General features: G+C 47.4%; 1 long non-coding RNA gene across 1 annotated transcript; it reads left to right on the top strand.

The window, feature by feature from the left end:
• The first annotated feature begins 634 nt into the window (after window positions 1–634).
• LOC148217888 (uncharacterized) lies at window positions 635–6,273 on the top strand. Its single transcript, XR_015800671.1, has 3 exons — window positions 635–2,777; window positions 3,794–3,910; window positions 5,656–6,273. It is a non-coding gene; the product is annotated as an uncharacterized LOC148217888 (long non-coding RNA).
• The last annotated feature ends 9,118 nt before the right edge of the window (window positions 6,274–15,391 follow it).

Genomic DNA, 15,391 nt, shown 5'->3' on the forward strand with positions numbered 1-15,391 from the left:
ACATCTTGGGGTTAATTGTCCAATTAGAGCTCCAGGTTATGAAGTCTCATTCACCCAGATTGCTCTCCTCAATTCATTGTTGTTCACAATTTTTGGGCCTGAAGCTGCAACGGTGTCCTTGGCTCTCAGACTGGAAAAGGATTGTTTTGTCTAACTAAGCTGTGAAGAGAACTTGCTAACACTTTATTTGAAGTTCAGAGTCACGCACTAGGGCAGCACAGAATCTGAAAAATATGAAAGTTGAAAATTAAGGCATCTTTTCCCCCCTTTAAAGGCTTAACAAGGCCTTTACCTTGTCAAGTCTCTATTCTAAATATCTGCTAATAATAGGTGTTTAATAATGGATAAGTATCTAAAATATAGTAAATAACAATAAGAAATATTTATCAGCAGATAAATATCTAATAATAGATAAATATCTAACAGTAGAAATGTCTTGCACAGTTGGCTATCATGCAAAGAAGAATAATGATTGTTATGAACATTTCTTTGGGCATAAAAGAGGAATAATTGAAAACATATTTTTATCTGCATCAATCTCTGTTCTTTTAGTAGTTTCCGGAGCAGAACCCTTCTTAACTCTGGAGCAGTGAATCCAGGATCCTTTGCCAGCAACTTTGACTGAGGTGAGGGTGGTTAGCAGGACTTGGAATGGTCCTCTCCACTTGGCTTGCAGAGGATCACTGTCCCACCACTTCACATAGACCCAATCTCCAGGCTGGAAGGGATGTGCAGGTGTGTCCAGTCCTATGGGTCTGGATAGCAGGATGTAATTCTGGAGCTTCTGCAATGTGGAGCCAAAGCCATTAGATATCTCTGTGAATCAAGTTTGCCCTTCATGTGAATTTCACCTGGAACATGTGGAATCTGATATGGCTGCCATACAGTATTTCATAGGGACTGATGTTATCCCTCCACCTCGGTTGGATGTGGATACTCAGTAAAGCTTCAGGCAAGGCTTGAACCAATGTCATGGATGTTTCCTGACAAAGTTTGCTAATTTGTGTTTTGAGGGTCCCATGCATACGTTCAATTTCACCACTTGCTTGGGGTCTGTAAGGTGTGTGCAGATCCCAAGTAATTCCCAAAATCTGGCTCCCTTCTTTAACCACTGTTGTGACAAAGTGCTGTTCCCTATCTGATGACATCCCCAAGGGAACCCCAAACCTTGGAATTACATAATTGAGCAAAACTTTCACTCCTTCCTTGGCTGTGTTAGTGCGACAGAGGAAAACTTCTGGCCATCCACTGAAAGTGTCAACTAATACCAGTATGGACCAGTGTCCCTGTTTGCCTGGTAATGCTGCAAAATCCATTTGCCAGTAATCTCCAGGAAGATGCCTGGCCTTTGTTACTCCTAACACAACTCTTTTCCTCATATCAGGGTTGTTTCTACAGCAGATTTCATATTTGCTCACTACTGATTGTACAATGTCAGTAATTCCTTTTCCTATTACCTGTTTTAGATGTTTCAAAAGATTTTCAACACAAAAATGTTGAAATGTTTTCATGTCCTCTCTGGGCTAGCTGCCATCTGTAAAAAGCTCCCGATCTGGATTTTCCAGGGGCACGTCCTTCAGGTCTGGTCAGCTGGAATAGACCTCTTCAATTGTCTGCAAACAGTCCTGATCAGGCACATCGTCAGTTAAGGTGGAGGACAGAAACATGGCAGGCTTAACAACAGAAGTTGTTTCCAAGGTAAACCATCCTGCTCTAATAACAGCGATTGGTATTTAAGCATCCTATTCCCGGCCAGCCAATGTCCCCCCTTTAGTTTGTGTACAGCTGCTGTGGCATGGGGTGCATACACTACAATGTGTCACCCAAGTGAAACACTTAGTCGTAGAGAAATTAGGATTAGTTAAAAGTTAGTTATTTACTAGAGTTTATTAAACGGTGCTGAATAAACATAGGCCTTGCTGAAAATAATTAAGAGATAGAAGTTAGAAGAAACTGGCCTTCAGATGGTTATCTGAAACTTAAATAATTTATTGACTGTCATTTTATGTTTGCTCAGCTGTGCTTGCAACGGGAACAGATGAAACTAGTAAGTAGTTTCAATTGCAAGCAGAAACTTATTCAAAGTCATGAAGGGAGGGAAAATTGGAGTTCTCCCAGAAGCCATTTGTATTGTCGTCGATAGAAAGGGTCGAGAGTTCAGGGCGAGGAAGACTCGCCTTTCTTCCTCTTTTTAAGACCCCTCCCCACAAAAACTACCCCAGACTTAATTCAAGAAGCCAACCACGCATGCTTAATAGCGATTCAAGCTAATTACCACAGGAAGCGGGGGGATGGGAGAGGCTGGTATTATGAATATGTATTTGTTTGATGCTTTTGTCAATAAATCGACTCTGTGATCACCTGTAATTTTGCAGTGTGTATTGGAGGGTTACCTCAGGCTGCTGTCCAGCACTGAATAAACATACACTTTCTAACTTTAAATTGTTAAAGAGTCTTTTGTCCGTCACAGTTGGGTATCAGTAATAGGCCAATACTCTTATTTTGGTAAATCATTTGGTGACCGCAGCAGGACTCTCTTCTCTCTGGCCGAGGGCCAGCGAGGTTCGGGATCCCTCTTGGGCGCCCACCTGGGATCTTCCTAGGAAGAGGGCTCCTTTTCCTCGCTGGCACCCCGGGGGAAAGAACGAGATCTGCCGGAGATACGGACAAAAAAGGTATGGTTAAAAATTAAAGATAACCACTTTTAAGAAAGGCAAACTGATAAGATGCTGCGAGATGTCAAGCGCGCAGTGAAAAAGCCTGAAGTGGATTTGTTTGTAAGTTTCCGTGGAATTTGGCAGTGGTTTGTGTTCCGGGTGAGATCAGTAACAGCCCCAGGAACTCTTGTCCCGAAGCGGGGCCGGTGGCGGCCGCCGGGAGCGGAGCTCGCCCGGCAGCGTGGGCAGAGCTGGGGCAGGGCAATAACAGCGTTCATGGCAGGGCTGTGGTACGGGAGCTGTGGTGGCTCCAGTTCTATCTGTGGTTTAAAAGCAGCGTGGTGGGCTTTTAGCTTGAGGGATCCGTCACGAGTGGTGGTGTGTGGGTGACTCCATTTTTGGGTTGCAGAATATGGTGATCACAGTCTGTGTGCTCCAGATGCGCGTGTGTTCTTGAGCGTGTGGATGGAACTTGTTTTGTGTGCTTAGACTGTGGGTTAGCGGTGTGCTGTATGCACTTTGGTTTGTGTGGTTTTGGGAGCATGTTCGCAAAGTAGTGTATGTGTTTTGAATTTATGTATGTGTAGGTTGTGGAAGAATTTTGAGATTTGCGGCTGATTAGCAGAAGGGATACACCCGGGAGGGCGGAGGAACCCAAAGCACTTGTATTACACTTGAATCGCGGGGGCTGGGGTGGTGTGTGAGCTTTGGCTGTGTGTGTGTGAGTTTTGGCTGTGTGTGTGAGCTTTGGCTGTGTGTGTGAGCTTTGGCTCTGTGTGTGTGTGAGTTTTGGTTGATGCGTGTGAGCTTTGGCTCTGTGTGTGTGCAAGCAGTCAGATTGTGAACGGTGTATTACCGGGTGAGAGCGGCAGTTTTGTGTTTAAGCTGTTTGTTTTGTGTTTAAAGGAAGCGAGCAGTGTGGGTGCGGTTTGAAATTACATCCTGCACACTCCGGAGTAACCCCGGTACCCGGTACTGCGGGTTTGCAGCTTTGAGCAAGATTTCTCGGTTTCCGTCCAACCCCGAAGTTTTAATTGCGGCTGTTTTAACTGCGAGAAAATATAGTTAGTTGTTTGTGAGGCTTTAAAATCACCAGTGTGTGGGGCACTATTCTGACAATTGTTGTTGGTCCCTAGGTGCGGAGGGGAGAGGCAGCGACGTGAGTTCAGAGCTACCCTCCCCCCGCAGAGGAATTGTGCCTTGGCCGAAGTTTGCCGGATTTTCGGCGTGGCTTTGTGAATATTCAGCCCAAGGTACAACGAGAGAGGTTTGGTTTGCCAGCGAACTGTGATCAGAAATTTGAAGGGGGAGAAAACGAATTTTTGTTTTGAATTTTGCCATTTTGTAAAAGTGTTGTGAGTGAAGTGTTTGGAAGTGTTTGGTTGTGATACATTAATTCCTTTAGAGGTGAATAAAAAGGAACTTTTTTTTTTTAGTTGTGTAGTGCGCGTTGTGAGTATTTTAGAAAGATATCGCCATTTTGTGTGGAAAGGTTTCATTCTTTAGGCAACACAGCCATCTTGTGTCAAAGATTATAATTGCAGAGCTTAAGTGATTTGGTTCGCTGCTTTCACTGTTAACCCTTTTCCTTCAGTTGCTTTTATCTTTTCCCTTTCTCTCCTGCTGGTAAAATTATATGCCTAGGAATAGAAGGTTCAGGGAGGGGGATCCCAGGCCAAAGGAACTTTCCTGTCCAAGGGGGAGCTGTGACTGTAACCCGTGGGTTGTGTTTCGTTGTGTAATTTGTCGAGAACTGTGGGTCTGGCAAGTACACAAGTGGAGGATGCCTAGAAATGGAATTTGCGATCTTTGTCACAGAAAGGAATAAAAGGCTACCTAGATAGTTATATGGATTTTATTGGTCACTGGTCAGGAGGCACACGGTAGCAATAGAATATTTGAGCTGTTAGAAAACGGGATTTCAGGAACCCCACAGAAACCAGCACAGATCCTTAGGGGTGAGTGTGCTCAGTGTACCTTTGTACCTGATTATCACCAGGTGAAGCTTCGGAGTTGGGACAAGATTAAAAGGCGTTGAGAGAGGAGGAACTCTCAGCATGGGGGCGAGTGAGAGCAGAGAGATTCCTAAAGACAGCCCCTTGGGATGTATTTTGACACGTTGGAAAGAGCTGGTGGGCTATGGTGGTACAGAAACCAAGAGAGAGTTTGTTAAGCTGTGCCCGCAGTGGTGGCCACTTTAAAGACTTGAGGAGGGGTGAAATGGCCACCAGCCAGGACGCTTGACTGTAAAAATTTGTTACAGCTAATGCTTTTACTTAGGCGTGAACAAAAATTGCAGGAGGTTATTATGCTGATGTTTTCCACCCTTTGGAATCACTACAAGTGGCAAAGGGATTGTGGGATTAGGCCACCATCTGACCCTTCAGTGTTGGCTCTGGAAAAAGATAATAAAGCTAACGGGGGAAAATCCAAGCGATGTTGCAGTAAGTGTTCAATAAACCAAAGATGCACACATCCTGACAAGATACATAGTATGGAAGCTCAGGAAAAAGAAACAGAAGAATTGCTTAAAACACCCTCTAAAAGGCAGGAAAGGGGAGGGGTGATAGAGAAAGTAGATTCAGAGTAGCCATCAACTCCAGCCTCTATCCCCACTTCATCCCCTGCATCACCTTCCCTCGGGAGAACAGGAATTAAAGCAGGATTTCCCCCAATTCCCAAAGCATGAGAGCCAACCTGACTGTACCCACCGTCACCCCCAGTGACAGTGAGGAGGAAGGGCCCTCCCCACAGGGTCCCACAGCATCAAGGACCTGAAAACAAATTAGAGAGGCTCCTCTGAGGGAGACAGTAACCTCTGAGGGAACAACAGTGCCAGTTAAAGTTCCCTTTTCTGCATTGGATCTGGATTCCTGGGAAAAGATTGCTAAGAGTTATCAGAGCGATCCAATGGGTGTTGCTAAGAGAATGAAGTTTATGGTTAGACAGCACAGGCCTGGTTGGACTGACCTCCAGCTACTGCTTGATTCTCTAACAGACTCAGAGAAGCAGTTGGCTTTGAAGGTGGCTGAAGATCTGGCTGAGGATGATTGCAGAACAACACAGGAGGACATTAAGGATTTATTTCCCCTTCAGGATCCAGGTTGGAATGCTAATAGATCAGAGGGAGCAGCACAGCTAACAAAATACCAGGAATTAATAGTGAAGGGGCTGGAAAGAGCAATTCCTAGAACCATAAACTGGTCAGCCCTGTATGCTATTAAACAGGGTCCCTTCTGAATTTCTAGACCCGTTGTGAGAGGCAATGCACCGACACACCACCCTGGATCCTGAATCCGCTGACGGAACACAACAGTTAATCACAAAGCAAGAGGCCTTGGATTGTTCCAGGGGGTCACAGAGACCTGATGAAGACTCTCCTGACTTCATCCTTTGAGACCACTGACCCAATTCAAGAGAAGAACTGCGCACACGTGAAGGACGAATGGGCTCATTTTAATATGGGATGGGGATGGGAGGTGCTGGGGTTATGCACATGTATTGTATGTAAGATCTTGGGCAATAAATAGAGGGCAAAGAACCTTGTTCGGGGCGGTCACGCCTTTGGGAGGTGACTCCCGTGCCGGTGAATAAACACACCACTTTGTAACTTTAATTAGTTAGAGGGTCTCCGTCCGTGATTATTCCGGTTTTTAAGGATTCAGGCCCCGGCTCAGGGGGTATCACAGCCCCCCCGTTCCCCGCTGTGGCGCTTTCCCACCCCCCTTTCGGGTGGCTGCAGCCCCCGCTGCTCAGCGCCGCCGGCTCAGGCTCCCGTTCTCCCCGCGGGGCCCGGAGCTCCCCCCCCGCCGTCTGCTGCCCGACTTGGGAGCTGCCTCTGCACTGCAGCCACAGGCGGCTGTGCGCTCATTTCGTCCCAAATCATTTTCCGGTGATGATTATCCACTTCTTCACTGATTTGAGGCTTATCAGCTGTTGCAGACACTGGGATGATGGTACAATGTTGTAGTGCTTGGTAATCCTGTAATTTCAGATGTGTTATTAATTATATCTGTTATCAGAAATGTTTTATATTGTTGTATCTGAATTATTCCCGATTGCTGTAAGTGTTTGGTTTTACTATATATATTGTTTTGTTTTGATGTTCCCTTCATGTTCAGTGCAAGAGTCACGCATGCTGTTTTTAAAACAAAGAAGGGGAAATTAACTCCTAAGGAAATATGAATAATGCAATATTTATACAAAAAAAAAAAGAAAATATTTTTAGGTAAACCTCATCAATTGAATTTACAAAGACTAATTAAGTCATTAACTTAAGGAGAAGGTATGCATGTGTTTTTATCATCAACAACTTCAAAGTAGTCACCTGTTCATTCAGCCAAACATCAGTTGCCTCCAAGAAAATGAAGCCCAGTGAGAAGAAAAAGAACCTAATCACCATGCAGCCTTCGTGGCCAGAACAAAACCAGAAGCAGGACTGCCAAGACATGGCTGTGTCTGGAAATTTACAGGCAAATTGCCAACAAAAGCCTTGTGTCAACATCATGGTATAGTGTTCCTACTAACCTTCCTCAGTTATTCCCTGTTCCAGGATCCAAGAGCACTTGGATTCAGTGATGTCAAAGATCAACATTTCCAGCTAATGGACTATTTGGACTTTAAAACAATGGTCATTTATTCCCATTTCCCTAGGAGACACTGGACATTATTCTTTTGTTTTCTCATGCTGTGAAACCCTGTGTCAATGACATGATAGAATTTGCTAAGTTTTGTTGATTGTAATCGGTCTTTTGTGTATCTTATCCCATATCTAACAGATAACCAGTGATAACCTTAATGAGATAACACCCTCACAAGAGAGAGCTATTTTATCATCAGAACATATGAGCCTTCCTTGAATTAATGAAAAAGGGTGAGATGTTGCAGTCAGGTAGACAAATTATAAAAGACTTCATAAAATCAGGTCTTGCTCTCTGCTAAATTAATAGCTAGCCTGTCATTTCTATGTGCAGCTAAGTTACTTGCTTGTTCCCAGTTGAAAACAATCTTAAGCATGAAAACAATTAACACAACAAGCTATTCTGGTAAGAGAACCGTTTGCACCTGCAAGAAATAAGAAATCTGTCGTGCTGGGGACAAGGACGTTCATTCCCTTCCAGGAGCCCAATGCCCGGCTGGGGCTCCAGGGCAGGGGGTCCTTGAGCAGCTGCCCCAGAACCTCCGCCAGGGTCTCCCAGCGCAGCCGGAGCCGCTCGGCCTGGGGTCCCCAAAGGCCTCAGCGAGCCCCAAGTCCCTGCCAGGAACCCTCAACTCCCTCCAAGCCAGCATCCCCCACAGCCCCTGCAAGTTCCCCCCATGGCACCGGCCGTGGCCGTGTCCCCACATGTCACTGGCCATGTCCCACCATGTCCTCACCCATGGCTGTGTCCCCACCATGTTTCCATCCCTGTCACTGTCCCCCACATCTCCATCCATGTCTGTGTCCCCCCATGTCCCCACGGATGGCCACGTCCCCCTCCATGTCCATGTGTCCCCATGTCACTCTCCATGTCTGTGTCCCACCATGTCATTGTCCCCCCGTGTCCCCACCCATGTCTCAGTTCAGTGTCTTTATTTTTACCCCGTGTTGGATGTTTTAAAGGGATGAAGAGAAATGAAAAGCAAATCAAGGCCAAAATAAAAGAATTTCTGTGTCTGTGCGAGCTGAGGATCCACGTGCTTGGGAGGGAGGGAAGAACATTTTTGGAGGAGTTTCCACCCCACTGTCTCCAAAATCTTGGTCTTTGCCCCAGTCAATCACCATTTGGCTCCAGAAGATACCCTTGGGTAATAGGAAATCAAAATCCTGGAATCACTGAGGTTAAATGTAGTAGTTTTGGTTCATTAATTTGAATTTTTTTGTTGTGAGAGAGGATTAAGAAGTAGAGAAAAACCAGGTTTTACTTTAAATGGTATAGAGAGAAATTTTATTACTAGAAACTATAAGAAAAAACCCTTAGAAGAAAACTTTAGGCTACAGCTTTTTCTTCAATACATTTTTTTTAATACTAAACACGTACAAAAACAACTCAGTCTACCATCTCTAAAATAGTTTTTCACTCATTTACTTGAAAGAGGAGACTTTTTTTCAGTCTATGGAGATTTCTTCATAAGAAAACGGATTCTTCTTGTTTTGATATTACAGTGATTAGCTTCCCAGGAGAATGGAAATCTGATTACTATCTAAAAATCCTTTATACAGACTAACAATTTTTCTCATAACTTTTATTGAGGACTATATTAACTTCTGATGCACAGTTTAAGGATTATAACAGTTTAAACAAAACCTTACTTCATTTTTGAGAATAGAGTTTCTTCCTTTTTGTTTTATTGGGGGGGACAGCAGGGGTTTTCTTATTATTTAAACCTAGGAGATTACTGCAATTTTAACATTTGTTTACTTTAATATTAATGCTTTTCTTTATATGTACAGTTGGAACAGTCATATTCACTTCAAAATATTTTTACATGTTTTAGAGGAAACAAGAGTTTTTTCTCCATAGTTTAAAAAAAAGAGAAATGTTAGTTCATGACTTTTCTCCATTCTTTATTTCGAAGCTGACTATTCCTTTTGTTTGATTTTGGTGTTTTTATATTGCTTCTGTGCGTATCACTATTTTGGTGGGTTTTTGGTTTTGGTTTTTTGGGTTTCTTTTGTTGTTTTGTTTGTTTGTTTGGGGGGGTTTTTTGTTTGTTTGTTGTGTTTTTGTGTTTTTTTCTACCATCCAACACCAATCCTCCCATTGGGGATGGAGCTGGAGCAGAGCACGAAGCTCTTCCCACACTCGGGGCACTCACAGGGCTTCCCTTAGTGGAGACTCCGTTGGTGTCGGGTCAAGGCTGAGCTGTCTGAGAAGCTCTTCCCACACTCAGGACACTCGTAGGGCCTCTCCCCAGTGTGGATGCGCCGGTGCCTGATGAGGGTGCAGTTGTGCTTGAATCCCTTCCTGCAGTCGGGGCAGCGGAAGGGCCTCTCCTCTGTGTGAATCCGCTCATGTTTGAGGAGATTGGAGCTGGTCTGAAACCTCTTCCCACACTTGGGACACTCGTAGGGCCTCTCCCCACTGTGGATGCGCTGGTGGCTTCTCAGGTGGGAACTCTGCCCAAAGCTCTTCCCACATTGCAAGCAGGTGTAGGGCCGTTCCCCTGTGTGGATCACCTGGTGCTCCATCAGATGAGAAATAGTCCTGAAGCTCTTCCTGCATTTCCCACACTCATAGGGCCGTTCTCCAGTGTGCATCATCTGGTGCCGGATCAGCTGGGACCTGTAGCTGAAACCCTTCCCACATTCCAAGCACTTGTGGGGCTTCTCTCCTCCAGGAGACTTCTCCACCAGCTCTGAGCTCTGCCTGGATCTCCGGCCGCCTTCCCGGCTCAGGGAGGGTCTTTCCTCCTCGCAGCTCCCTGGGCTGGGTTTGCAGCCCTCCTCGTGAGGGATCTCTGGGGCTTTTCCTCCTCCATCTACCCACGGCATGGGAATGACAAATCCTAGTTTGAGGGGAAAAAAAAAAAAGAGCACCTTGGGCTGGGGGTTCCTCCTTCCAAAGTTCATCTCAGGAAGTCATTTGGCATCTTGTGTCTATAAGAACCTCCAAAACACCACGATTCAGCACAAAAATTATCCAAACATCAAGACATAGATCAAACACTCCCCAAAAAGTAAGTTGCAGCCCAAATCCCCTCCAAAATATAAAGATTCAGCCCCTGCAAAAAACCAAAGCACCAACATTTAGCCCTATAAAGCTCACAAACACCAAGATTCACCCCTGTGAAAATCATGGATCATCCTCTTCGGTCACTTGCTGCATATGGGGGGAGCAACGCTCCTGGGGCTGTGGGAGAGGCTACAGATACAGGGAGGGGTGGAACATTGTGCTGCTTCTCATTTCTGACCCTCCTGCGGTGTCCCTACTCTTCCTCACACTCCCGCCCATTATTCTTCTTTCTCCTGCACAATCCCACCTGCTCCTTCCACAGGCATCGTTTGACCATTTTGTTCTTCAACCCCGCTTCTCCTTCCCTTCTCCTGCTGCCCCCAGGCCCAGCACCCACTGCCGGCTCCCTCTTCCCCCCAAACCCACAGCATCCCAGCGCAGGGGCAGCGATGGAGCTGGGGCAGCTCGGGCTGGGGCAGCGCTGGGCTCTCGGCCGCTCCCGCCCGCACTCGCTCCCCACTGCAGCCGCTGCCGCCACCACAGCGCGGGGGGGCCCGGCCTTGGCGCTCCCCCCCTCCCACCTCCCCAAATTCCCCTGCCGGGGGGCGCTGGGGCCCGGGCCGGGCGCAGGTGGCTCCAGGTGGGCAACGCTGGGAGCTGCGGCTCTGCCTGGACACTGCTGCGTCATCACCGCCGCGCGCTCTCATTGGCTCAGCGCTGCCCGAGGGGCGGGGCTGCACCAAGCCGGGACACCCTGCTCCAGGGGGGATGGCCCCAAAACGGGGGACCCCCATGCAAGGAACAACAGCAAAGGGTCTCTACAAACACAGGCTGCGAATCCGCTTGGACACAGGACCGGGGACGCGGACATAAGGAAGTGACAGCAGAAGCCATCAGGGTCAGAAAATGTTATTAATTGACCACACAGACTGCTGCTCAGCCAAGGTCCTGCTCAATTCATGAACTCCCAGAGGAAGAACAAACACTTAACAGAGCCATGAATATCGCTAGCTATTCAAAAGTGGGGTGCATATTAACGGGGGGGGGGGGGGGGGGAATACAGCAGGTGCATTGGAAAGTCTGTACCTCTCAAGAAGTTCAGCCAATGGGAAAAGAGAGAGGGAGATGCAGCTGGGAAAATTAGGATGAAAAGGATGCTCTGTCTACTAACAATTGCAGAGACCCCTTGGGAAATGGCCCATTGACTCTCCCTTTTTTTTTGAATGAAATTACTTTTACAGGACTCCTCTGTCTTCTTTGTGCACAGAATCCTCTGGTGATGTGAATTGTCCCACACACCTTGGGACTCGACCGGAATTCCTTGCCCCGTCCGGGGCGGGGGGGCAGTGAATGGAGCTGAAGGTGCCTCACCCAGTTTGGGTGACCGGCTCCCTTGTGTGGCTGCGGCGCCGGGCATGGACTGGGTACCCGAGAGTGACCAGGAGACAGACGAGTGACAGATCAGGGGGGCTGGGAAGAGTCGGCAGCCAGAGAGCACTGAAAATCTCAGCAGGGACTACAGTGGGATCTTCGGGGACTAAACATGGAAGGGCACCCATGGAGGGTAGAAAGGGAAAGCCACGAAGGGATCCCGGCAAAAGGGATGATGATTCCAAAATATCTCTGAAGGGTCCCTTGCGAGCATGGTGAGGGAGTTTGCACATTCTCCCAGAGGTAATCAAGGACATGGACACCTAGGGAGTCAATAACGGAAGTCCAGAAGGGATTTAGACAACAGGGAATGGATGGTGTTGGTGTGCTGGGAAGGGATTGGGTGAAGGGGAGTGTGCAGGAATATGGTTCAGGAAAGAGGCAGCAGGAAAAATCTATGTGGGAAGAAAATGGATGATGGAAAAGAGGAGGAAGAGAAAAATACTGAGGATGGGGATGTTTTTCAGCAGGCTCTCATCCTCAAGAGTTGCCAGCTGCTGCAGATCCTTTGTATCCCCGGTTGCCAGGACAGGCACACAAGGAGGTCAGGATTGCAGGGGGTTTCTCTGTGCTGGGCAGCGGCAGGAGCGGGCGCAGAGGGGCGGCACCGGGAGCACGGGCTGGGGGCCTGTGGGGAGCTGCGGGGCCGGGCCGGGGCTGTGGGGCAGCCGGGGCTCAGCGCCGGGCGCTGCCTGAGCCCAGCACCCCCCGGCAATTGCAGGCCCGGCAGTGGCCCCCGGCCCCCAGGAGGCTGCGGGACGCCCCGGCCGCTGCCCGGCCCCGTGGAGCTGCCGGCCCTGCCCGCCGGGGGGGCCGCGTTTGGACACTGCGGCAGGACAGGCACCGGCTCTGGGATACGGGCTGGCCACGGCAGCCACAGCACAAGGAGCAGCACGAAGGAACAGCTGGGAAATGGGCATTGGACGTGCAAGCACCGAGAGGAGCTTTTAAGCATTTTTCTTGGGTCACTGCAGAAAGGAATGATTTAGCAGAAAGCTCAGCAGCTGTCAGAGGATGAGCACCCCCAGGCACTGAGGGGGCTGCAGGAGGGGCAGAAGAAGCCCCTGGAGCACTTGGTCACAAAGGCACAGCAGGGGAATGCAAGAAGGGATGAGGAAAAGGCCAAGGGGTAGGCAAAGGCCATGGCAGAGTTTCTACAGCCCCTGAGGGATGAACCCCAGGGCCCAAGGGGGCCCCAGCACCCAGGGGACGGGGTCGGCCACAAGGACCTGGCAGAGGCATTGCCCTCCCCGGCAGGGGAGAGCCAACCCAAACAGTCCCTGGGAAGGAATCAGGGTTCCATTTGCAGGGCAGAAGGACAATGGAAGCAGATACAGGAGCACCCTCAGGAGGAGCAAGTCCAGCCCTTGATGGACATTCATTGTCAGGGGTGTCACAGCTCCCATTACACCAGGGACACAGAGCATTGGGGCCCTTGAGAACATTCAGGGTGGATCTGGATCGAGAGGAGGCCTTTCCTGATGGACACAGAGACCTCTCCATCCACTCCCAATCTTAGATTTAAGGTGACAAAACGCCAAAAATTATTCAGGGGATAAATGGGAAAGGTGAGCTGGTGTGTTTTATTCAACCGCTGTTAGCAGATGTGGGGGATGGGTTTGTAATTTAGGATTTTTTATTTCCTCCTAATTGTGATTGTAATTTACTGGGAAGGGATTTGATGGCTAAATTGGGAATGCAAATTGATATTGGAAAAGGTGATACAGAGGCTTGTTGTGCCTTTGTGTCCAATGTCTGGCAAGGCCTATGCTGAAGTGAAACCAGAAGTGTGGGCAGCTCCAGGAAAATAGGGAAATTAGATATGGAGCCTCTCCAAAGTACTTTGAAGCAACAAGGACAACTGGAGTCTGAAAGCAATACCCTATTCCAAGGGAGGGAAGCAAGGGCTTAGAGCCTCTTACTGAGTCCCTGCTAAAGGCAGGGCTTTTGGAGCCAGGGATTTCTTCCTAAGACATTCCTGTCTTGCCAGTCAAGAAACTGGAGGGATGGACAGCAGGAGGAAAGCAGAATTTTCAAGTGTTAAAAAGCAGATTAACTGAACCTCCTGCCCTGGCCCTACCACAAAGGGAAAAAGAATTTGAATTGTATGAGAATGCTAAACAGGGCCATGCCAAAGGAATTCTCATGCTAAAATGTTTAACCCAGTGGCCAGAGTGGCCTCATTGTCTGCAGAATTGTGCAGCCACAGCTTTAATGGGACCTGAGGCCCAAAAACTGCTGGAAGGAGGATCTCCTGTTGGTCAAGTCTTGCATCAAATTAAAGCTTTGATAACCAAAAGAGTGCCTGCACTCCCACAGCTGCTGGGGAAGACAATGGCAGAATTCCACTCTGCCTCTCAGTTACACTCACACACTGGCCTGCCCGGGATTCCACTGTTGGAAAATATACCTTGTTTAAATTTTTAAAAGTTATTTCTCAACTCAGGCTTGTTTTGCCTTTGCACTGGGGAAAGAGGGGAAAGAAATTTTAAAGAACTTTTTAAGGGGTGTTACACCAGTCAATAGGGATGAGTTTAACATGTCAACAGACTGGGAAAAGCCCAAAAGATATCCACAAAGAGAATGCCCATCAACAAAACCTCAACGAAACATCAGCAAATATCAAAGAACACCCACCCCAGACACTGCCCCCGGCATAGAGCACAGATGGAGACACCTGGTCTGGAAAAGGCTGAGAAGGAAATCCAGGAGTTCGGACCTAATTAACATCACAAGAGGAGAAATCCGGGTCTGCTAAGAAACAAAATACTAAGAACCACACAACTTTGATGTAATGAGGAATAGACGAGTGGATTTCTATGGGTTCAGGCTGTAAAACCTTTATGAAAATCTAGTAAAACTCACGTGTCATGGTATCATTTTCTTGGCACATCCGGGCTATGTGTGGATTAAATGATTTCTGTTGCACACCCCGACCAGAATCAAGTAAAACCTTGACTCTCTAACACTAAAGATATTATTGGAGAGTTTTGTTTTTCCTGCAGTTTAACTGACAAGATTACTCCATTAGAAAAAAATTTCATAATAATCCCACATTTATATTATCAGTTAGGATTGGTCCAGGGTTGTGACAATTTTTACTCCCAGGAAAAGCAGAAAAAACTTGATTGCATTGGAATATTTTTGTACATATTTGCAGGAGGCTCTTAATGATGGCAGAATGTCGGAATGGATTTTTGGATGCACATCTTTAGGTTGCATCTGGCAAAACTAGAAGAGTATTAATGGTGAGACTTTAATGCATAACCAGTTAATACAGAATCGTTTAGAAAAAAAGCAAAGCAAAACAAAACAAAACAAAACAAGCAGGTTGTGGGGGTGCACATGTGAATCACCAAACGGCAGCTCTGGAAGAGAAGAATCGGTTCGAGGCAGCCGTGAGGGGAGCTTTAGAAATGCAAATTACCTGAAGCAAAGTGTGGACAATGCCCCAGGATCTTCTTGCCTGGGGGAGGAATTTGGCCGATTCTCTCTGCCCCTCACCCCAAGCTCTGCCTGCTTGCACAGATGGAATTTGCACAACTAAAGGCAGAGCCCATAGTGAGGATATCTGACTGCAACAGAAATTGGTTAAGCTGCAAAGGGAAACGGCAAACGCAGAATGTTGGGAAAACTTCATGAAAAAAA

This window comes from Sturnus vulgaris, unplaced genomic scaffold (genome assembly GCF_052056855.1).
Source record: "Sturnus vulgaris isolate bStuVul1 unplaced genomic scaffold, bStuVul1.hap1 Scaffold_198, whole genome shotgun sequence".
Taxonomy (NCBI): Eukaryota; Metazoa; Chordata; class Aves; order Passeriformes; family Sturnidae; genus Sturnus; species Sturnus vulgaris.